The following is a 23,720-nucleotide window of genomic DNA, read 5'->3' as shown; positions in this document are numbered from 1 at the left end:
GACCGGCGTTGCCTGGTGAAACGTCGTCGTGATGCCTCGTGTAAGGAGGAGAAATGCCCTCCATCATGTTTCCGACTTTGATAAAGGTCGGATTGTAGCCTATCGCGATTGCGGTTTATCGTATCGCGACATTGCTGCTCGCGTTGGTCGAGATCCAGTGACTGTTAGCAGAATATGGAATCGGTGGGTTCAGGAGGATAATACGGAACGCCGTGCTCGATCCCGACGGCCTCGTATCACTAGCAGTCGAGATGACAGGCATCTTCTCCCCATGGCTGTAGCCGATCGTGCAGTCACGTCTCGATCCCTGAGTCAACCGATGGGGACGTTTGCAAGACAACGACCATCTGCACAAACAGTTCGACTACGTTTGCAGCAGCATGGACTATCAGCTCGGAGAGCATGGGTGCGGTTAACCTTGACGCTGCATCACAGACAGGAGCGCCAGCGATGGTGTACTCAACGACGATCCGGGGTGCGCGATGGGCAAACCACAGTTTTTATGGATGAATCCAGGTTCTGTTTACAGCATCATGATGGTCGCATCCGTGTTTGGCGAAATCACGGTGAATGCATATTGGAAGCGTGTATTCGTCATCGCCGTACTGGCATATCACCCGGCGTAATGGTATGGGGTGCCATTGGTTACACGTCTCGGTCATCTCTTGTTCGCATTGACGGCGCTTTGAGCAGTGGACGTTACATTTCAGATGGGTTACGACCCGTGGCACTACCCTTCATTCGATCCCTGCGACACCCTACATTTTAGCAGGATAATGCGCGACCGCATGTTGCAGGTCCTGTACGGTCCTTTCTGGATACAGAAAATGTGCGACTGCTGCCCTGGCCAGCACATTCTCCAGATCTCTCACCAATTGAAAACGTCTGGTCAATGGTGGCCGAGCAACTGGCTCGTCACATTAAGCGAGTCAGTACTCTTGATGAACTGTGGTATCGTGTTGAAGCTGTATGGGCAGCTGTACTTGTACAAGCCATCCGAGCTCCGTTTGACTCAATGCCCAGGCGAATCGAGGCCGTTACTACGGCCAGAGTTGGTTGTTCTGGGTACTGATTTCTCAGGATCAATGCACCCAAATTGCGTGAAAATGCAATCACATGTCAGTTGTAGTATAATATATTTGTCTAGTGAATACCCATTTATCATCTGCATTTCTTCTTGGTGTAGCAATTTTAATGGCCAATAGTGTAATAAGCATCGCCAGTGAGCAGGTAATGGTGCCACTCACAGTGTGCTGTGATTTCTTGTGATGCTCTAGCTTTCTCGGAGTTTTCTCTGTCCAGTCGGTATGTCTTGCGTCGCGCTGGTTGGCCAGCGCCTCCCTGATATGCGGGACCCGGCGCTCTGCAGGGGATAGGAGTACGGAGCGAGTCTGCACGGGGCATCGCAGGGGATCGGTTGGCGCGTTGTGTGCCGCTGTGCCGCACTTGTGCTGTCACTGCGCCGCCTGTCGCTGTTGGCGAGCGAAACTGGAGTGTGGCTGTAGTGACCAGTAAACACAGGCTCAGATCGGGAGTCGTTCCGCCTTTGCCACGTGACGAAACCTCCGGAGTTCAGTCTCGCTTGTGCAAAGGGTTAAAATGGCTCTGAGCACTGTGGCACTTAACATCTGGGTCATCAGTCCCCTAGAACTTAGAACTACTTAAACCTAACTAATCCAAGGACATCACACACATCCGTGCCAGAGACAGGATTCGAACCTGCGACCGTATCGGTCGCGCGGTTCCAGACTGTAGCGCCTAGAACCGCTCGGCCACACCGTCCGGCTCGTTTCTGCATCCACGGCAACTTCCTGGATTAATTTGCAAGTGTTGAGCTATTTGTGTGAGGGATCGTTTTAAAACCGTGATTGCTCCGTGTGGCCATTCACTTTGTTAGAGTGATGTTCTTCTAAATCCCTCGAGTGTTGAGTTTGCATCGCTGTTGATCGTGAGTGGAATTAACTGAGTTGTCCCCTGGTTAATTTTGCTGTCAGTTCTTTATTGCATTCGGCGAATTCATGTCTTATCTGAGTAAATAGCTACTTTCACGATTTGTCAATGAACTCCTCATCTGCTTGCTAAAATTTAATTTCCGAGAAAAGTCGGATTGTGCTGTGCCACTTTCTGCCTGTGGACGATTGTACCTGTTGAAAACCTTGTACTGTCATAGAGCGGTATTCTTAGTGGTTAAAACTGTGTACAGGATATCGTTATTTACAAAGTCGGTGTTCGGAGTGGCTCCGTAAATTACGAATGTTAATTTGATTCACGCTGTCAGGCTTGATGAAATTGACCAAAAACGTCAATTTTCCATTTACTTTTATTTGTTAGTAAACTCATGGACAATAAGTTCCCAAATTTTCAATGCTGAAATCGCATCCGAAGTGCCCAAAAATTAATTAAAAGTGTGAGGCTGCCTCCCTGCCACGCCCACGTTTTGAAGCAGCATTTCAATACCAGCTCAGTGAACAACGATTCTGTGTATTACTTTCAACCAAACGTGTGGGGAATGCATCTAGAAGGCCGTGAAACATACTCTTTGGTGTTATAGATCACCGTTGACTCTGTTACGTATCTTATAATCAATATAAAAACTAGCTGTATCGTTTATGACGAAGCAATTCTTTTTTTGCCTTGTGATACTGACGGAGATTTACACAAGTGTTCGATTCTTTCTTCATTCAGTAATGCCACCATCGCAAAGAGTGTATAAAAAACTGGGTAAACTGCGTTTGAATAAGCTAGCGAATGGAAGACGTGAGAAACAACGACAAACCAGCAATGAGGCTACGTCTCAGCAGTGCGTCTCTGCAGCTGAAAAGTCAGTTGAATACTTGGTAAAGGAAAGAAAACAGACAACAAGAAACCAGAAGAGAAGCCTCGAAGGGAAGACGACCCAGAGTACGCCGGCCGGAGTGGTCCAGCGGTTCTACGCGCTTCAGTCTGGAACCGCGCGACCGCATGGATGTGTGTTATGTCCTTAGGTTAGTTAGGTTTAAGTAGTTCTAAGTTCTAGGGGACTTATGACCACAGCAGTTGAGTCCCATACTGCTCAGAGCGATTTGAACCATTCTGTGAATGCTAGAATTATGAAATTTTGTACACATATTTCTGTAAACCTAATAAACGTTGTCTCAAGAGCAAATTTTGAAATTCTGATCGAAAGCTGAGATATGGGGCAAAGTACTTGACATTTTCATGAATTTAAAATTGTACTTGTGGAATTATAATTAAAAAATTATAAAAATTCTCCTATTTGACCTGTTCCAAAAACCTCATGAGAGAAGTTCCCAACATATAAAGAGATGAAACAGAGAAATTTCTGAGAAAAAGGAACATACATTATTTTTTGAAAATAAAACTTCAAATTTCCTTAAAAACAAAGCTGAATATAATAATCAAAGGGTTATATATGTAAATGTGTTACTTTCATGTAAAGCGTGGTACAAAATTTCATTGCCGTACCTCCAAAACCGTGAATTTGGTGCATTTTTGAAATAGTGTGTGTTTTTCATCAACGTTCCCCCTTAACGAGAGAATTAACATTAGCTGTAGCTACAGTTTACTAGGTACTACCGCATTTAAGAAAGTTGCAGCCGAATCTTATATCCATTTGTTTTCTACATTGATGACCCAGTATTTTAACGTTGTGGTGATTTGTATATTAAGGTTGATTTTGTGTGTTGTAGAAGCTACTGTCACTGTACAGATCGTGCTGGTTGTTTTTTTTCCGGTCGGGTCTAGCGCACGAAATTCAGGGGTGCGGCAGATGTTGAACACCAACCGCCAATGGTGAACTAATTTGTGTTTACTCTTTTTAAGCTACTGCATTATCATTGGATACTTGTTGTTATGCCTTTGTCTGTAACCTGCAGATTCTTTGGTTATTAATCAGATTGCTCAATCGTGATAGCGATTTTTTGCTGTTAAAAGAGTTTACATTTGAATAGTTTGAAACGTTCTTACTTGTTATAATCTATGTTACCGTATTGACATTAGTAGGGGACTATCTTGTTCGTCCTACCCCCATGAACCATGGACCTTGCCGTTGGTCGGGAGGCTTGCGTGCCTCAGCGATACAGATGGACGTACCGTAGGTGCAACCACAACGGAGAGTATCTGTTGAGAGGCAGACAAACGTGTGGTTCCTGAAGAGGGGCAGCAGCCTTTTCAGTAGTTGCAAGGGGAACAGTCTGAATAATTGACTGATCTGGTCTTGCAACACTAACCAAAACGGCCTTGCTGTGCTGATACTGCGAACGGCTGAAAGCAAGGGGAAACTACAGCCGTAATTTTTCCCGAGGGGATGCCGCTTTACTGTGTGGTTAAATGATGATGGCGTCCTCTTGGGTAAAACATTCCAGAGGTAAAATAGTCCCCCATTCCGATCTCCGGGCGGGGACTACTCAAATTGAGGTCATTATCAGGAGAAAGAAAACTGGCATTCTACGGATCGGAGCGTGGAATGTCAGATCCCTGAATCGGGCAGGTAGGTTAGAAAATTTAAAAAAGGAAATGGATAGGTTGAAGTTTGATATAGTGGGAATTAGTGAAGTTAGGTGGCAGGAGGAACAAGACTTTTGGTCAGGTGAATACAGGGCTATAAATCCAAAAACCAAATAGGGGTAATGCAGGAGTAGGTTTAATAATGAATAAAAAATAAGAGTGCGCGTAAGCTACTACAAACAGCATAGTGAACGCATTATTGTGGCCAAGATAGACATGAAGCCCACGCCTACTACAGTAGTACAAGTTTATATGCCAACTAGCTCTGCAGATGACGAAGAAATTGAAGAAATGTATAACGAAATAAAAGAAATTATTAAGGTAGTGAAGGGAGACGAAAATTTAATATTCATGGGTGACTGGAATTCGGTAGTAGGAAAAGGGAGAGAAGGAAGCGTAGTAGGTGAATATGATTTTGGGCTAAGAAATGAAAGAGGAAGCCGCCTGGTAGAATTTTGCACAGAGCACAACTTAATCATAGCTAACACTTGGTTCAAGAATCATAAAAGAAGGCTGTATACATGGAAGAAGCCTGGAGATACTGACAGGTTTCAGATAGATTATACACTCCTGGAAATTGAAATAAGAACACCGTGAATTCATTGTCCCAGGAAGGGGAAACTTTATTGACACATTCCTGGGGTCAGATACATCACATGATCACACTGACAGACCCACAGGCACATAGACACAGGCAACAGAGCATGCACAATGTCGGCACTAGTACAGTGTATATCCACCTTTCGCAGCAATGCAGGCTGCTATTCTCCCATGGAGACGATCGTAGAGATGCTGGATGTAGTCCTGTGGAACGGCTTGCCATGCCATTTCCACCTGGCGCCTCAGTTGGACCAGCGTTCGTGCTGGACGTGCAGACCGCGTGAGACGACGCTTCATCCAGTCCCAAATATGCTCAATGGGGGACAGATCCGGAGATCTTGCTGGCCAGGGTAGTTGACTTACACCTTCTAGAGCACGTTGGGTGGCACGGGATACATGCGGACGTGCATTGTCCGGTTGGAACAGCAAGTTCCCTTGCCGGTCTAGGAATGGTAGAACGATGGGTTCGATGACGGTTTGGATGTACCGTGCACTATTCAGTGTCCCCTCGACGATCACCAGTGGTGTACGGCCAGTGTAGGAGATCGCTCCCCACACCATGATGCCGGGTGTTGGCCCTGTGTGCCTCGGTCGTATGCAGTCCTGATTGTGGCGCTCACCTGCACGGCGCCAAACACGCATACGACCATCATTGGCACCAAGGCAGAAGCGACTCTCATCGCTGAAGACGACACGTCTCCATTCGTCCCTCCATTCACGCCTGTCGCGACACCACTGGAGGCGGGCTGCACGATGTTGGGGCGTGAGCGGAAGACGGCCTAACGGTGTGTGGGACCGTAGCCCAGCTTCATGGAGACGGTTGCGAATGGTCCTCGCCGATACCCCAGGAGCAACAGTGTCCCTAATTTGCTGGGAAGTGGCGGTGCGGTCCCCTACGGCACTGCGTAGGATCCTACGGTCTTGGCGTGTACCCGTGCGTCGCTGCGGTCCGGTCCCAGGTCGACGGGCACGTGCACCTTCCGCCGACCACTGGCGACAACATCGATGTACTGTGGAGACCTCACGCCCCACGTGTTGAGCAATTCGGCGGTACGTCCACCCGGCCTCCCGCATGCCCACTATACGCCCTCGCTCAAAGTCCGTCAACTGCACATACGGTTCACGTCCACGCTGTCGCGGCATGCTACCAGTGTTAAAGACTGCGATGGAGCTCCGTATGCCACGGCAAACTGGCTGACACTGACGGCGGCGGTGCACAAATGCTGCGCAGCTAGCGCCATTCGACGGCCAACACCGCGGTTCCTGGTGTGTCCGCTGTGCCGTGCGTGTGATCATTGCTTGCACAGCCCTCTCGCAGTGTCCGGAGCAAGTATGGTGGGTCTGACACACCGGTGTCAATGTGTTCTTTTTTCCATTTCCAGGAGTGTATAATAGTAAGACAGAGAATTAGGAACCAGATTTTAAATTGTAAGACGTTTCCAGGGGCAGATGTGGAATCTGACCACAATGTATTGGTTATGAACTGTAGATTAAAATTGAAGAAACTGCAAAAAAGTGGGAATTTAAGGAGATGGGACCTGGATAAACTGAAAGAGCCAAATGTTGTGCAGAGTTTCAGGGTGAGCATAAGGGAACAATTGACAGGAATGGGGAAAGAAATACAGTAGAAGAAGAATGGGTAGCTCTGAGGGACGAAGTAGAGAAGGCAGCAGAGGATTAAGTAGGTAAAAAGACGAGGGCTAGTAGAAATCCTTGGGTAACAGAAGAAATATTGAATTTAATTTATGAAAGGAGAAAATATAAAAACGCAGTAAATGAAGCAGGCCAAAGGGAATACAAACGTCTCAAAAATGAGATCGACAGGAAGTGAAAAATGGCTAAGCAGGGATGGCTAGAGGACAAATGTAAGGATGTAGAGGCTTATCTCACTAGGGGTAAGATAGATCAAGAGCTCAGATGGAAACCCAGTTCCAAGCAAAGAAGGGAAAGCAGAATGTTGGAAGGAGTATATAGGTTGTCTATACAAGGGCGAAGTACTTGAGGACAATATTATGGAAATGGAAGAGAGTGTAGATGAAGATGAAATGGGAGATACGATACTGCGTGAAGAGTTTGACAGAGCAGTGAAAGACCTGAGTCCAACCAAGGCCTCGGGAGTAGGAAACAGCCCATTGGAACTACTTACGGCCTTGGGAGAGCCAGTCCTGACAAAACTCTAACATCTGGCGAGCGAGATGTATGAGACAGGCGAAATACCCTCAGACTTCAAGAAGAATGTAATAATTCCAATCCCAAAGAAAGCAGGTGTCGACAGATGTGAAAATTACCGAACTATCAGTTTAATAAGTCACAGCTGCAAAATACTAACACGAATTCTTTACAGACGAATGGAAAAACAGGTAGAAGCCGACCTCGGCGAAGATCAGTCTGGAGTCCGCAGAAATGTTGGATCACGTGAGGCAGTACTGACCCTACGACATATCTTAGAAAATAGATTAAGGAAAGGCAAACCTACATTTCTAGCATTTGTGGCCTTAGAGAAAGCTTTTGACAATGTTGACTGGAATACTCTCTTTCAAATTCTAAAGGTGGCAGGGGTGAAATACAGGGAGCGAAAGGCTATTTACAATTTGTACAGAAACCAGATGGCAGTTATGAGAGTCGAGGGGCATGAAAGGGAAGCAGCGGTTGGGAAGGGAGTGAGACAGGGTTGTAGCCTGTCCCCGATGTTATTCAATCTGTATATTGAGCAAAGAGCAAAGGAAATAAGAGAAAAATTCGGAGTAGGTATTAAAGTCCATGGAGAAGAAATAAAAACGTTGATGTTCGCCGATGACATTGTAATTCTGTCAGAGACAACAAAGGACTTGGAAGAGCAGATAAACGGAATGGACAGTGTCTTGAAAGGAGGATATAAAATGAACATCAGCAAAAGGAAAACGAGGATAATGGAATGTAGTCGAATTAAATCGGGTGATGCTGAGGGAATTAGATTAGGAAATGAGACACTTAAAGTAGTAAAGCGGTTTTGCTATTTGGGGAGCAAAATAACTGATGATGGTCGAAGTAGAGAGGATATAAAATGTAGACTGGCAATAGCAATGAAAGCATTTCTGAAGAACAGAAATTTGTTAACATCGAGTATAGATTTAAGTGTCAGGAAGTCGTTTCTGAAAGTATTTGTATTGAGTGTAGACATGTATGGAAGTGAAACATGGACGATAAATAGTTTGGGCAAGAAGAGAATAGAAGCTTTCGAAATGTGGTGCTACAGAAGAATGCTGCAGATTAGATGGGTAGATCACATAACTAATGAGGAGGTATTGAATAGAATTGGGGAGAAGAGGAGTTTGAGGTACAACTTGACAAGAAGAAGGGACCGGTTGGTAGGACATGTTTTGAGGCATCAAGGGATCACAAATTTAGCATTGGAGGACAGCGCGGAGGGTAAAAATCATAGAGGCAGACCAAGAGATGAATACACTTAGCAGATGCAGAAGGATGTAGGTTACAGTAAGTACTGGGAGATGAAGAAGCTTGCACAGGATAGCGTAGCATGGAGAGCTGCATCAAACCAGTGTCAGGACTGAAGACTACAACAACAACATCATTGTTCGTGGGTGAAAAATCGATCCTTCACCCTTTTCTGCTGTTTCTTTTCTTCCTTTCTTTTAAAAAAATTGAATTCTGAAGCTAATTCTATGCTGCCGTAATACTGATTTTATTAGCGTTATGAGTTGCAATGATGCTTTTTATTTTTTTATGTTTTTAAATTTATTGAACCAAACTGCTGCAGTCATCGATCCGTAAGCTAACACGCTAATTAATGTAACTTAAAGTAATTTACTCTAAGAACAGCACACACCCATGCCCGAGGAAGGATTCGAACCTCCGACGAAGGGAGCCGCGCTGACCGTCACAAAGCGCCAAGACAGCGTGGCTATCCCGCGCGGCGAAAGGCTGTTTATCTCGCGCACCATCAAGAATAGTTTGCTTAAATGGCAGGTAATTTGTTTAAAAATTTTCTTTTACTTAATTCTGTAACCGCGTGTATACCAAGTATTGCTGATGATAGCGGTGTGGTAAAATGCGTTTGAATCTTGGTTTTGTCAAATTAATCGCTTTCTTCTAATGTATCCTCAAATTGTGGCTCAGCATTCCGCTGCAGCAGCCTTGTGCCCTGCTCCCTACCTTTTCATACACTATCTGCAAAGTGAAGCCGACTCACCTGTGAAAAAACTTTCAGCATCGAAATGTAAGATCTAGAGAAGAAAATGTTAGAAGTTTCTGACAGAGGCCATGAGAGCTTAATTTCTCACACAAGAGCCCGAGATACTGTAAGTTGCTACTCGATTATAGATATATACATCTACATCTACATTACTTGGCAATTCACACTTTAATGCTTGGCAGAGCATTCTTCGATCCGTTTCACACTATTTACCTACCGTCCCTCTCTGTGACAACACTCTAGAAAAACGATCACTTAAATCGTTCCTTGCGAGCTTTGATTTATTTCATTGCAATTATATATAAAAAAATGACTCTGAGCACTATGGGACTTAGCATATGAGGTCATCAGTGCCCTAGAACTTAGAACTACTTAAACCTAACTAACCTAAGGACAGCACACAAATGCATGCCTGAGGCAGGATTCGAACCTGCGACCGTAGCGGTCGCTCGGTTCCAGACTGAAGCGCCTAGAACCGCTCGGCCACACCGGCCGGCTTTGCAATTATCATTTCTCCCCATGTAGGTAAGAGTCAACAAAATACCTTCAGAGAATGTAGATGATTGATGTTTCGTGAAAAAGATCTCATCGCAATGAAAAACACCTTTAACGATTGGCATACCAAGACGCATATCCTATGCATGAGACTCTCACCAATATTCCGCGAGAATACAAGGCGAGCAATACAAGATGGTCTTCCATTCTTTGAACTTTACCACGTCCTCCGTCAATTCTACCTGGTAATGATCCCATACGATGCACCATTAGTCCAGAAACGGACGCACAAGATAACACAGTCTCTTTAGTAGGTTTCCTGCAGCTTCTAATTGCTCTGCCAGTGAAACTCAGTGTTTGGTTCGCCTTCCCAACTAAATTTTCTATCTTATGGCTTCAGTTTAAGATGTTCGTAGTTGAAATCGCAAGGAAATTAGTTGAATCGACAACAGTGGAGCCGAAATTTGACTGATTACTTTTGGTACTCATGTGGATGACCACGCTCGTTTTGTTATTTAGAATGAACTGCCATTTTTAGCACCACACAGATATCTTGTCTAAATTATTTCGCCATTAGTTTCGACCTACTGATGACTCCACTAGAATGTTACAACTGCATCAACTGCAAACCGTCTAAGAGGAGAGCTCGCATTGCCCTCTCGATCGTAGATTCAGAACCGTAGACGGCCTAAAACACTTTCATGGGGAACGCCAGCTATCACTTATATTTCACTCACGACTTATCGTCAGTTACTACGGACTGAGGTCTTTCTGACAGGAAATCACTAACACAAACGCACAAATCGCTGTGATATTCTATAGTTCAGGGGTGGCCAAAACGAGGCTGGTGAGCCACTTGCAGCTCTTGCTTCAGTGCAGTGCATCTCCTGAAATACAATATATATATGTTGTGACTTGGCCAGACAGCCAAGTCACTATGAGAGGAAGCCGAAAGGCACGCGTTTAAGCTCACGCAGGCTGGCGTGAGGTCTGGAACATTACAAGGAAATGAAAACTTAGAAAAACGGACGCAGTTGCTGTAATACTTAACTTTAATCCATAATCGTAGAACATCGCTCTTGATTGTACATGCTTCATAAAATAATACCAAATGCTATGGCGCCTTGCTAGCTCGTAGCAAATGACGTAGCTGAAGGCTATGCTAACTATCGTCTCGGCAAATGAGAGCGTATTTGTCAGTGAACCATTGCTATGAACGTCGGCTGTACAACTGGGGCGAGTGCTATTAAGTCTCTCTACACCTGCCGTGTGGTGGCACTCGGTCTGCAATCACTGACAGTGGCGACACGCGGGTCCGGCGTATACTAGCGGACCGCGGCCGATTTAAAGGCTACCACCTAGCAAGTGTGGTGTCTGGCGGTGACACCACAATATATACGGACTGGATAACACAACAAATAAAGAAAGAATAAAAAAGTTAGAATTTGCATATAAATTAACACAAAACTACTACAATAAGAAATCAATATCCATACAAGCAGAGATTAAACATTATAATTCAGTTATTAGGACATAAGCAACGAATGGATCAAAGTGCCTAACATTGAATAAGAAAGGCGAATTAAGAGAACTAGAAAAAAGAGAGAAAAATATTAAGAAATATTCTAGGTCCTGAGAAAAACAAGGAAAATAGGTGGATTAAAAGGAGAAATGAAGACCTATACAAAAATACAGAAAATATCACAGATACAATGAGGAAGAGACGGCTAAAATTTAATGGACATTTAAAAAGAATGGAAGAAACACGGATTACAAAGAAAATTTTTAATTACGTTAGTAAGATGAAAAAAACTGTAGGATGGACAGAAGCAGTAAAGAAAAACGCCAACAAAATAGTTGTTACAGAAGAAATAATACGTGACAGGAATAACGTTAGGCTACTTATAGAAAATGCAAACTATGAAGAAATGAGCCAAAACCTCGACCCAAGAGAGTGTGGACAGAGGAGCAGGGACGAGCAGTTGGCGAGAAAATGAAGAAGTACTGGGAAGAACGGAAGAAAAAGAAACATCATAAGTCTTAAGTTGTATGCGGTCCATAGCTGGCCAAATTCATGAAGTATAAAAATAATAAAATTTCAAAAAATTGATATACACTTACGTAAAACCGCGTCTACGCCGGATGCGCCACGCCGCGCGGAAAGGTGCGGCCCGGAGCAGCACTGAAAGATGCAGAGCAGCGCAGGTTGGAGCAGTGTGTTTGTAGATAGGCACAGATGGTGCAGTGTGTGTGTGTGTGTGTGTATGTGTGTGTGTGTGTGTGTGTGTGTGTGTGTGTGTGTGTGTGCATGTGTGTGTGTGCGTGTGCGTGTGCGTGTGTGTGTGTGCGTGTGTTTGTGTGTGTGCGTGTGAGTGCGAACGCGAGCGAGTGCGTCATTAAAAATGGAAAATGAGAAAGGTCGCCCAAACAGTACCGCGCATGGGCGAACCGTTTCGTCTGATGTATGGACACTGTGCGGAACTTATTCGTTTATGCGCATGGTGCACTTGTCGACGGACCTTGTGTTTTCTTTGGTTGTAGACTTAATTTTAGTATTGACATTAATGATACTTTCGATCATGGAAATGGTTGGCTCACTGTAGCCATTGTACGTGGAGGTACAGGAGTACCTAGTGTTCCTGGACTTGAAAGTTTTGTTGATAGATACATTATCGCCTATCGTACCTACCATATGGCAGAACTTGCAAACAAATACTTTGTTAAATCAGCTTGTATTTCGCCTTCTGCATTGTCTTTGTATGCGCGTAATAAGAGAAAAATATCTGTAAATGAGTCTGTATTCATTTGGGTTAAAGGTAAAGGAGTACGTGAATATGTAAAGTTTGTTGGTGACTGTACTTTGTATTTTCACAAGTAAATTGATCTGTATGTAAACTGATCTGTAGCGTCAGCCATTAACCGGACATGGGTACATCACGAACCGGGGGGCTCAAGGATGCAACAGTTTTTTTCTATTATTGTTCAATTCTTTTATCTTGGCGGCTCGCGCATGCCCGCCTAGACGCGGGAGATTGCTGCGTTGCCAGTTGCACACGACGCACGCGCCAAGAGAAGCAGCGCCATAGTATAGCATAGTTCGCAAGCTTACGTTTAGGGGGGAGCGCGCAGTACATGAAGTAGAGCCACCACGGCCGCATTAACCCTTTCGTTGCTACAAAGACGTGCTCCCTGCATTCCGCGCTGTGGGCGATTTGTCACTGCACTGCTCGCCTGTGCAGACACATTGTATTCCGACTGCTTTGACACTCTTTATCATTCGATTCCACAAAAACTATTTGGCTCAAAAATTAGATTTTTACCTATCTTCTTGACTGATACCTTCCCCCCATAAATGACTAAATTTTGTTTCGATGTTCAACGCAGATATTATGCAGCATTAAATATAGTAAACCATTGCACGAAATTTTGAAGAGTTTGCAGAGGTAAAGTCCATAGAGTATACTTTCCGGATGGTCGATTTTAGTTGCCACGATGTTTAGAATGAAATGTGGACATGATACCTATATATTTCATTTAATTTAAGTACCACATACGTGTCGTATGTAATATTGAGAAATATTCCACCTTTCGCGACTGTAACAAAAGTTTTACTTACACTGGGCACGTTTGGCTTTATTTTAAAGCACTTCAATCAATCAAAAGGAAGTAGACAAAATACATTAAACAAAACTGTGGACTTACAAAAACATTAGGACTTGAACATACCGTATGTCAGTGAAGTGCTCAGAGCTATGTCAAATATAATTTTGTGTGTGGCACACACAAACAGCATTTATTTGCTAAAACACTGATGAGCCAACACAAACGTTGAATATTGTGCTACCGCAGCACAAAACTACGAAAGGTGACTTGGCAATGGAGGACACAAAATACAGTCCTCTTATGATGCTTCAAAAGAGAGAAACGCGTCTGATCTAAATAAGTCGCTTATTACAGTTGCAGAAGAGGGATATATTTCAATACCATTGGTAAAACTGCGACTGTGGAACAAAAACAAGAAATAGATCATCAATACCATTGTGTGTGTGCTATACCTTTCACCGATGGAAGTGCTTTAAATAAAGCCAAACGCACCCTGTGTAAATAAAACTTTTATTACAGTCGCGAAAGACGGAATATTTCTCAATATTACATACGACACCTATGTGGTACTTAAATTAAATGAGATATTGTTATACAGTAAATATTATATGAACTTTAGGTATCTTGTCCACATTTCATTCTCAACATTGTGGCAACTAAAATCGACCATGCGGAAAGTATATGCTATGGACTTTTACCTCTTCAAACTCTTCAAAATTTCGTGCAATGGTTTACTACATTTAATGCTGCACATCAAAACAAAATTAAGTCATTTATGGGGGGAAGGTATCAGTCAAGAAGACGTGTAAAAATCAAATTTCTTGGCCAAATAGTTTTTGTGAAATCGAATGATAAGTGTGTCAAAGCAGTGGGAACACCACGTGTCAGCACAGGCGAGAAGTGCAGTGATGACAAAATCGCGCACAGCGCGGAATGCGGGGAGCACGTGTCTGTAGCAGCGAAAAAGTTAATGAAGAGGCAAAGCACTAGAAATTTCATTCAAACGAATAAAATTCTTGAATTAAGGCACTCCAATATTGATTTTAAATAAAGAAGATATTAAGCACCATACAAAGTTTGAACTCATAACCTTTCACTTGGCAGCCCAATACCTTAACCGTTCCGCTACCTCAGCTCCTCAAACAGTGAAACTCCATAAGGAGTCTAACACTCACGCAACTACTTATAAACACTGTAGGTATGACTATGAATTCCTCACGCTTCGTCAAAGTACAATAGGAAATAAACAATTACCATTGTTCTTTATTGCGAAAAAGCAGTTCGTGAGATTGAAACAAACACCTTTCCTTGCTATCGCCTGAATTAGGAGTCTTATTGCTTGTTTGGTTCAGTTAATTAATAGAATATGAAGCAATGGTATAAAGAATGCTTTTTCCATACTTTCTACAAAAGAAAGTCTGCTATCAAGACATTGCTTCTGTTCCATTACTTTATTTATGACTGAACGTTTCTAAAACTGAAGACACTCGTCCGTGCTCTGCACTGCAGTCGAGATCTGGCAACGTCGTTCTCTGTTCATTGGCTGACTGTGTTTTGTGACGTCAGATGCGCAGGACTAACCTAAACTCGGCCGCCAAGATATATGACGCGCACTGTAATAGACTTATCGCTTGACCTTGTTGACCTCTCGCAGCTGCGGCCGGCTGACGTAATCGTTTACAAAACTCAAGGATGCAACAGTTTAGACTTATCGCTTGACCTTGTTGACCTCTCGCAGCTGCGGCCGGCTGACGTTATCGTGGCGGCGCGCCAGCGGACGCGCATACTCTCGAACACCCAGTATGCGCGTCCGGGATAAGGCTCCACTGGCACTGTGAAAATATTCTAAGTCCAAGCTACTGCATATACTATATAAGTGAGCGAGAGCTGCGCAGAGGCTCATTCGCGCTGCTGCTGCTGCACAGGCAACTGCATTGAACGCCGCCACGATGCCTTACAGCAGAATTCGTCGCCGTTCTAAACAGACAGTTTATAAAACCATCGAGAACATCGAGTTCGCGACAACAGCTGGGGACAAGAAGAACCGCATACCAGTTAAGAGTGTTGCTGCTACTGCACTTGTCGACGGACCTCGTGTTTTCTTTGGTTATAGACTTAATTTTAGCATTGACATTAATGATACACTCCTGGAAATGGAAAAAAGAACACATTGACACCGGTGTGTCAGACCCACCATACTTACTCCGGACACAGCGAGAGGGCTGTACAAGCAATGATCATACGCACGGCACAGCGGACACACCAGGAACTGCGGTGTTGGCCGTCGAATGGCGCTAGCTGCGCAGCATTTGTGCACCGCCGCCGTCAGTGTCAGCCAGTTTGCCGTGGCATACGGAGCTCCATCGCAGTCTTTAACACTGGTAGCACGCCGCGACAGCGTGGACGTGAACCGTATGTGCAGTTGACGGACTTTGAGCGAGGGCGTATAGTGGGCATGCGGGAGGCCGGGTGGACGTACCGCCGAATTGCTCAACACGTGGGGCGTGAGGTATCCACAGTACATCGACGTTGTCGCCAGTGGTCGGCGGAAGGTGCACGTGCCCGTCGACCTGGGACCGGACCGCAGCGACGCACGGATGCACGCCAAGACTGTAGGATCCTACGCAGTGCCGTAGGGGACCGCACCGCCACTTCCCAGCAAATTAGGGACACTGTTGCTCCTGGGATATCGGCGAGGACCATTCGCAACCGTCTCCATGAAGCTGGGCTACGGTCCCGCACACCGTTAGGCCGTCTTCCGCTCACGCCCCAACATCGTGCAGCCCGCCTCCAGTGGTGTCGCGACAGGCGTGAATGGAGGGACGAATGGAGACGTGTCGTCTTCAGCGATGAGAGTCGCTTCTGCCTTGGTGCCAATGATGGTCGTATGCGTGTTTGGCGCCGTGCAGGTGAGCGCCACAATCAGGACTGCATGCGACCGAGGCACACAGGGCCAACACCCGGCATCATGGTGTGGGGAGCGATCTCCTACACTGGCCGTACACCACTGGTGATCGTCGAGGGGACACTGAATAGTACACGGTACATCCAAACCGTCATCGAACCCATCGTTCTACTATTCCTCGACCGGCAAGGGAACTTGCTGTTCCAACAGGACAATGCACGTCCGCATGTATCCCGTGCCACCCAACGTGCTCTAGAAGGTGTAAGTCAACTACCCTGGCCAGCAAGATCTCCGGATCTGTCCCCCATTGAGCATGTTTGGGACTGGATGAAGCGTCGTCTCACGCGGTCTGCACGTCCAGCACGAACGCTGGTCCAACTGAGGCGCCAGGTGGAAATGGCATGGCAAGCCGTTTCACAGGACTACATCCAGCATCTCTACGATCGTCTCCATGGGAGAATAGCAGCCTGCATTGCTGCGAAAGGTGGATATAAACTGTACTAGTGCCGACATTGTGCATGCTCTGTTGCCTGTGTCTATGTGCCTGTGGTTCTGTCAGTGTGATCATGTGATGTATCTGACCCCAGGAATGTGTCAATAAAGTTTCCCCTTCCTGGGACAATGAATTCACGGTGTTCTTATTTCAATTTCCAGGTGTGTACTTTCGATCATGGTAATGGTTGGCTCACTGTAGCCATTGTACGTGGAGGTACAGAAGTACCTAGTGTTCCTGGACTTGAATGTTTGGTTCATAGAGACATACCTGTCACACCGCTCTGAGCCGAACATCTTTTGCTTATATTTCGGCCGGTGTGGATGCTGCTTAATGCCAAACGAATGTAACAGGAGAAAACTGTGGAACAACTTTGAGCAGAAGTCAGAGTCCAGAACTGCAACGAGGCCCCAGCCAGACAGCTGAAGTGGGTCGTTCAACTGCGCGATCGGCTCCCGTGTCGTCGGATTATGAATGGCGAAATCAGACCGCAAGCCAAGGACATCGGCCGCAGTCGGCCGTTGCTCGCAAGGGAACCTCCCCATCGCACCCTCCCTCAGATTTAGTTATAAGTTGGCACAGTGGATAGGCCTTGAAAAACTGAACACAGATCAATCGAGAAAACAGGAAGAAGTTGTGTGGAACTATGAAAAAAATAAGCAAAATATACAAACTGAGTAGTCCACGCGAAGATAGGCAACTTAAGGGTGATGTGAGGCCAGCAGCCCCGTGGCCCAGTGGTTAGCGTGTGCAGCTGCGGAACGAGAGGTACTTGGTTAAAGTCTTCCTTCGAGCGTAAAATTTTATTTTTTATTTTCAGACAATTATCAAAATTCAGGCACTCACACATAATCAAATTCGCTCTCCAAAATTCCAGGACATGTTTAGATTTGCTTGGATATATGCAGGATTTGACGATCTACACACGGAAAAATTTGAAAACGTTTAAAACATGTTTCGACAGAGCACAGGGAAAATTGTGCGACTGTGAAACTGTTGGATTCATTTGTTGCAGTTTATGTGACAAACTCTTATGTTTTCATCACTTTTTTGGGAGTAATTCTAACATCCACAAGAAATCCTAAATCGGGCAATGTAGAAGAATCTTTTTACCCATTCGCCAAGTGTACAAGTTAGGTGGGTCGACAACATATTCCTGTCATGTGACGCACATGCCCTCACCAGTGTCGTATAGAATATATCAGACGTGTTTTCCTGTGGAGGAATCGGTTGACCTATGACCTTGCGATCAAATGTTTTCGGTTCCCATTGGAGAGGCACGTCGTTTCGTCTACTAATCGCACGGTTTTGCGGTGCGGTCGCAAAACACAGACACTAAATTTATTACAGTGAACAGAGACGTCAATGAACGAATGGACAGGTAATAATTTTGGGAAAATAAAGAAAAATTTTTCACTTGAGGGGAGACTTGAACCAAGGACCTTTCGTTTCGCAGCCGCACACGCTAGCCACGGGACCACGGCGCTCTTGCATTCAGAGTATCCTTGATGTTGCTACCTATCTGCGCATGGACTACTCATTTTGTATATTTTGCTTATTTTTTTCATAGTTCCACACAACTTCTTCCTGTTTTCACGATTGATCTGTATTCAGTTTTTCAAGGCCTATACACTGTGCCAACTTATAACTAAATCTGAGGGGGGTGCGATGGGGAGGTTCCCTTGTCAGCAGCAAGACTTTCGTGGCACTACCCCCAGTTGTCAATGCCCCGGGACAGTCTTCAAGATGCCACTCTGGCTAGACTGACTTCCGCCTCGTCGACGAGTACGCCAGATCCCAGTCATTGTCCTATTCCAGATGGGTCGCAGTGGCCCACAAACGAAGCCCTACGGCGATTTCAGCGCCGGGAACCATCATTTAAACGCTGGCCCAGCCGAGTACATGAATTTAGGGCACAGCACGACTACACCCAGCGCCTGCTGTGCATCAGCCGGAAATCGTCGCTGGGAGCTCTGTCGCCACCAGTCCGCGAAGGAGGGTCCTCTGCCTGTCTGCTCAGCCCAGGCGGGCAACAAAGCGCCATGCGCCCAGCCCTGCTCCGCACCACCGGTCCAGACTTCGAGTCCGGGCACCGCCATCACTGTGTCAGTTGCCGTAGTATCAGCCGCCTAATGTGGCGTGAAGACACCAAATGTAGTCGATGGGGTGCCAGGAGGTGCCGTATTAAAACTCGGCGAGAACTTTCCAAATTTCCAAATGATTTATTGGTTTCCACTACTACATCTACATCTACATCTACATTTATACTCCGCAAGCCACCCAACGGTGTGTGGCGGAGGGCACTTTACGTGCCACTGTCATTACCTCCCTTTCCTGTTCCAGTCGCGTATGGTTCGCGGGAAGAACGACTGTCTGAAAGCCTCCGTGCGCGCTCTAATCTCTCTAATTTTACATTCGTGATCTCCTCGGGAGGTATAAGTAGGGGGAAGCAATATATTCGATACCTCATCCAGAAACGCACCCTCTCGGAACCTGGCGAGCAAGCTACACCGCGATGCAGAGCGCCTCTCTTGCAGAGTCTGCCACTTGAGTTTATTAAACATCTCCGTAACGCTATCACGGTTACCAAATAACCCTGTGACGAAACGCGCCGCTCTTCTTTGGATCTTCTCTATCTCCTCCATCAAACCGATCTGGTACGGATCCCACACTGATGAGCAATACTCAAGTATAGGTCGAACGACTGTTTTGTAAGCCACCTCCTTTGTTGATGGACTACATTTTCTAAGCACTCTCCCAATGAATCTCAGCCTGGTACCCGCCTTTTAATTTAATTTTATATGATCATTCCACTTCAAATCGTTCGGCACGCATACTCCCAGATACTTTACAGAAGTAACTGCTACCAGTGTTTGTTCCGCTATCATATAATCATACAATAAAGGATCTGTGTTCCGTTCCCCTCGGTCTGCTTCACAAGGCCCCGCAGTGCTGAGGAAGCACCCCAGCGGCCTGTGCAATGGAACACTGTGTCGTGCCGGCCTTGTACGCCAGTGGAGTGCGTCGTCGTCAGGATGCCGTTATTGACTTGGTGGTCTGCACCCCTGCTGACTCAGCGCTGCTCGGTGTGAGCTGTGGGCGGCCAGCTGCCGCTTCTTCTCGCCGGCGTGGCTGAAATCGCGGCGACGAACAAGCGCCCACTATCCGGCGTCCAGATCTGCAGCCCTCGCCTTGGGAAGTCTCCGGCGTGTGTGGGAAGCCAAGACTACCCGCTGTAGCGAGCCGAAGAGTGGCCAGCCCTGGCTGGCTGCGGACCCCGTGTCAGCCCCAGAGGGTGGAACCAACGACCTGCTGTGAACTGGGACGCTGTCGCCCGATCTGTTGCTGCATGTAGCCCAGCAGTGTGACGTGCCTCGCCGTCCAGGAGAGCTGCCACACTTGAGTCAATCTCGTTGGAAAACGGCACCTGTTTATACTCGGCTGCACACTTCTGTTTCGCTAACACACTGCTTCGTGTCACGTATGCATAACACTTAGGTTGGCCAATGGCCCTCTTCTGCCTGTGACGTGCGTCGTGGAAACTGCTGTGTGCGCCCTCTCTGGAAATTGTATGCCCCTGTGGCTTCTATTTCCCTTCGCAACTGCTGGTGTGCGTATCCGACCCACACCTGGCTGTAACTCGTGCTCCGAATATCGCACAAAACTAACTTTCCCTACCCTAATGGTGGTGCCTCTACACAGTGTTGTATCTTCTCCAGGACCCACATCTGGTGCTGTCCACATCCTCCATCTTCGACAGAGAACGCAGCCCGCACCCAGACAGCCTAACTCTCTCGCTTTTACGGGAACTCCTTGCTCAGACTCCACAACTGTCCGTCGTCCTTGTCGATTTGATAATACTGTGCCGTGCTGCGCCGGCCACGTTGCAGCGAGGATCGAGGTGCGGCTGTCAGCCGCTGGTCACATTCCTAGCTAATAACACCGATACTTTTCACCATACAGTGACACTGTTCAAGTAGACTTGTGATTATTGCTGGTGCTCTAACAGTTACAATGTTATCTAAGGAGATAACAGAATGTTTAGTAAAGTTTGGGAGGAACACTTCCTTTGTGTAGAGAGAAACCCTAATACAATGTCCCTTTTCTGTTAAATTACACTACCACCATACAAGGCCAAATACTCTTAGACGCCATAATGACACTACCGTAGTGGTTTCAGGAAGGATTCCTCTGTTAGGGAAAGCTAAATTATCGTCATTAAAGGAAAAAATTCAAGGGTCGAACTGGGTTATGGCCATGTTTAACAGGATGGCTAATTAAACAGGTGAAGCTGGTTTCGTTTTTGGTTTTAATAGTGTAAACTCAAAAAAACTCTTCCACAGAAGGGGAGTCCGTGAAGGTCAGTATTGCACAAGATATTTCTATTGTAGACCCATAACGTAAGGAACTACAGAAACTGGTTAGTAACAACAGAACCTACTTGACCACATGCCCGCTGCTAGATTCACAATCGAGAGGCGAGTGTCTGCTATTAGTGATGATATTGGAACCCGCCAATAACAGTGACACAACTGAAAAAAAGAAAACAATATTTGAGAAAACCTGCTTTATGAGAATTAATTCTATAAAATATATATTTAAATAATAAATCCTTCCTATAATTTCAACTAAGTATTGTTGGAAGTAAACTCCGTAATATTTTTCGTGTACCAGTGACGTCAACTAAAATTGCCGTTTTTCGACTTGTGTAGCCTTTCTTGCCATGATGCGATACTCTGGGTAACTTGTAAAAATATATCATTGACTGCTCAGCTTTGGATGAGCCTACAGATATCCGACCTAAACCATATTTTTATGATACGTATCAAATGACTTGGTGGTCTAAGAGCTCTCTGGCTGTGCTATACTGAAGGATACTACACGAAGTCGTGACGTTAAAGAAGCTGTGGGCAGTGTTTCAGTGAAATATTCTATGACTATTCGGAAAACTGCCATATTCATATTACTAACGTCGATTTGTAACAGTCTAGTGACACACGGTTAGCAAGGATTCTGAAAATATCGCTCTTGTGAAACAAAATTAGCTCTTTATTCGCACAAAGTACTATCGATAGGGGATCTCCAATTGATTCCATATTTCTAGATTTCCAGAAGGTTTTTCACGCCGTTCCTCACAAGCGACTTCCTGCCTATGGATTATCGCTTCAGCTGTACGACTAGATCCGAGATTTCCTCTCATAAAAGTCAATGTGAGTGGGTAATTGGAGGAAAAACATCGAGTAAAACGGAAGAGATATCCGGAGTTCCCCAAGGAAGTGTTGTAGACCCTCTGCCCTTCCTAATCTCAACAAATGGTTTAAGATATCATCTGAACATCTCTCTTAGATTTTTTGCAGATGATGCTGTCATTTACTGTCTAGTAAAGCCATCAGAAAGTCGTAACCAATTGCAAGATGACGTAGACATAGTACCTCGAAGTGGAAATTGTCTCTGCATAAGGAAAAGTGAGTAAAAAGAAATTCGCAAAATTTTGATTGCACGATAAATTACACAAATTTAAAGGCTGTCAGTTCAACAAGGGAAGACTTCCAAAGTACCAGACACTGCGCTGTATCGGACAGAGCGTATTTCTCTAAAACTCCCTTAGATGGCAAGCAGATGCACTCCTGTGCGTGAAGCTTTTTGTCACGTAAGGTGGCAACACGGAACTCACCGGGTTCGCGCCACTGTCGTCTGAGCAGTGACTGGGAGATGTGTTTGTGCTCGAGCAACACCTTCTGTTAAACGAGACTAGGTGAGTTGAATATGTTTAACTATTTGTTGTGGTAACACCACTTACATTGTGAATAAATAGAAGTAATTAAATTATGGTTTAAAACGTTAGTTCATGATAATAAATATGTATTCTTCCCCTGCCTTATTTGCCCATTATCTGATAGTCATCTCTTGCTCAGTAACGGTCACCTAAACAGCAGCATTAGAACGACTGTAAAGCGCATTAATATCACGTTTCTCTTTCCAGGCGCATTTCATTCCATGGATAAAGAGAAAGAAAAGGATAACATGAAGATTGCTATTGAGCAAGTCCTATCCGACAAAATGGGAATAAGATAGGCTTCGATTAATTTTTGTGCCTCAAAAAGCACTCTGGCAGACAGAGTAAATCTTTTAAAACGTGGCGGGGATGCTGAAATGAAGCCCCAGACTGGTCGTTTCAAGCAGACCTTTCCAGAAGCATTGGAATCAAGCTTATTTGAGCATTTGGTAGACCTATATAAATAGAATGATGCCAATGAGTAAAAAAAGATTTTTAAGATTTGTATTTGAAACATCTAAGCATCTTAAAACTCCGCACCAATTCAATAAAGAAAAACAGACAGTAAGTGGTAAATTTTACTCTCTTTGCGAAAACCTCAGTCAACGTGTATCCAAAGGGCTGTGGGCTTCAACAAAAACAAGTTGAGTTTTTTTGTAACAAGTATGAGGCAATGTTAACAAAATACAAGTTCGATCCCTTAAAAATCTTCAACTGTGACGGAATTGGTGTGAACTGGTGTGTCAGTGGATCATGAAATTTCACAATGGTTTTGTCCCAAAAAGGCAAAAATCAAGTTAGAAAAATCACGTCAGGAGAAGAGGAAGAAATGCGATAGTGTTGCTAACAATCAACGCTGCAGGTGATGTTTTTCTACTCCCTTTATTTGTATTTGAGAGAAAGAAATTGGCTGACGAGCTAAAAAGGGATGCACCAGAGGAGGGCACCTTCGCTTGTGAACAAAGTGGGTGGATCACTGCAAATTCGTTTTTGCTTTGGCTAAAAATGTTTGTTGCACGTGTGAATCTAACAAAGGAAATTCATACTCTTATAATTTTACATGGCCACAGCGCACACAAGGAACTGCAAGTAATTTTGTACACAAGAAACAACAATGTGCATATGATAAACATTCCTCCTCACACTACAC

The sequence above is a fragment of the Schistocerca americana genome, chromosome 1 (assembly GCF_021461395.2).
Source record: "Schistocerca americana isolate TAMUIC-IGC-003095 chromosome 1, iqSchAmer2.1, whole genome shotgun sequence".
NCBI lineage: Eukaryota > Metazoa > Arthropoda > Insecta > Orthoptera > Acrididae > Schistocerca > Schistocerca americana.
Note: the sequence above shows the minus strand (reverse complement) of the source record.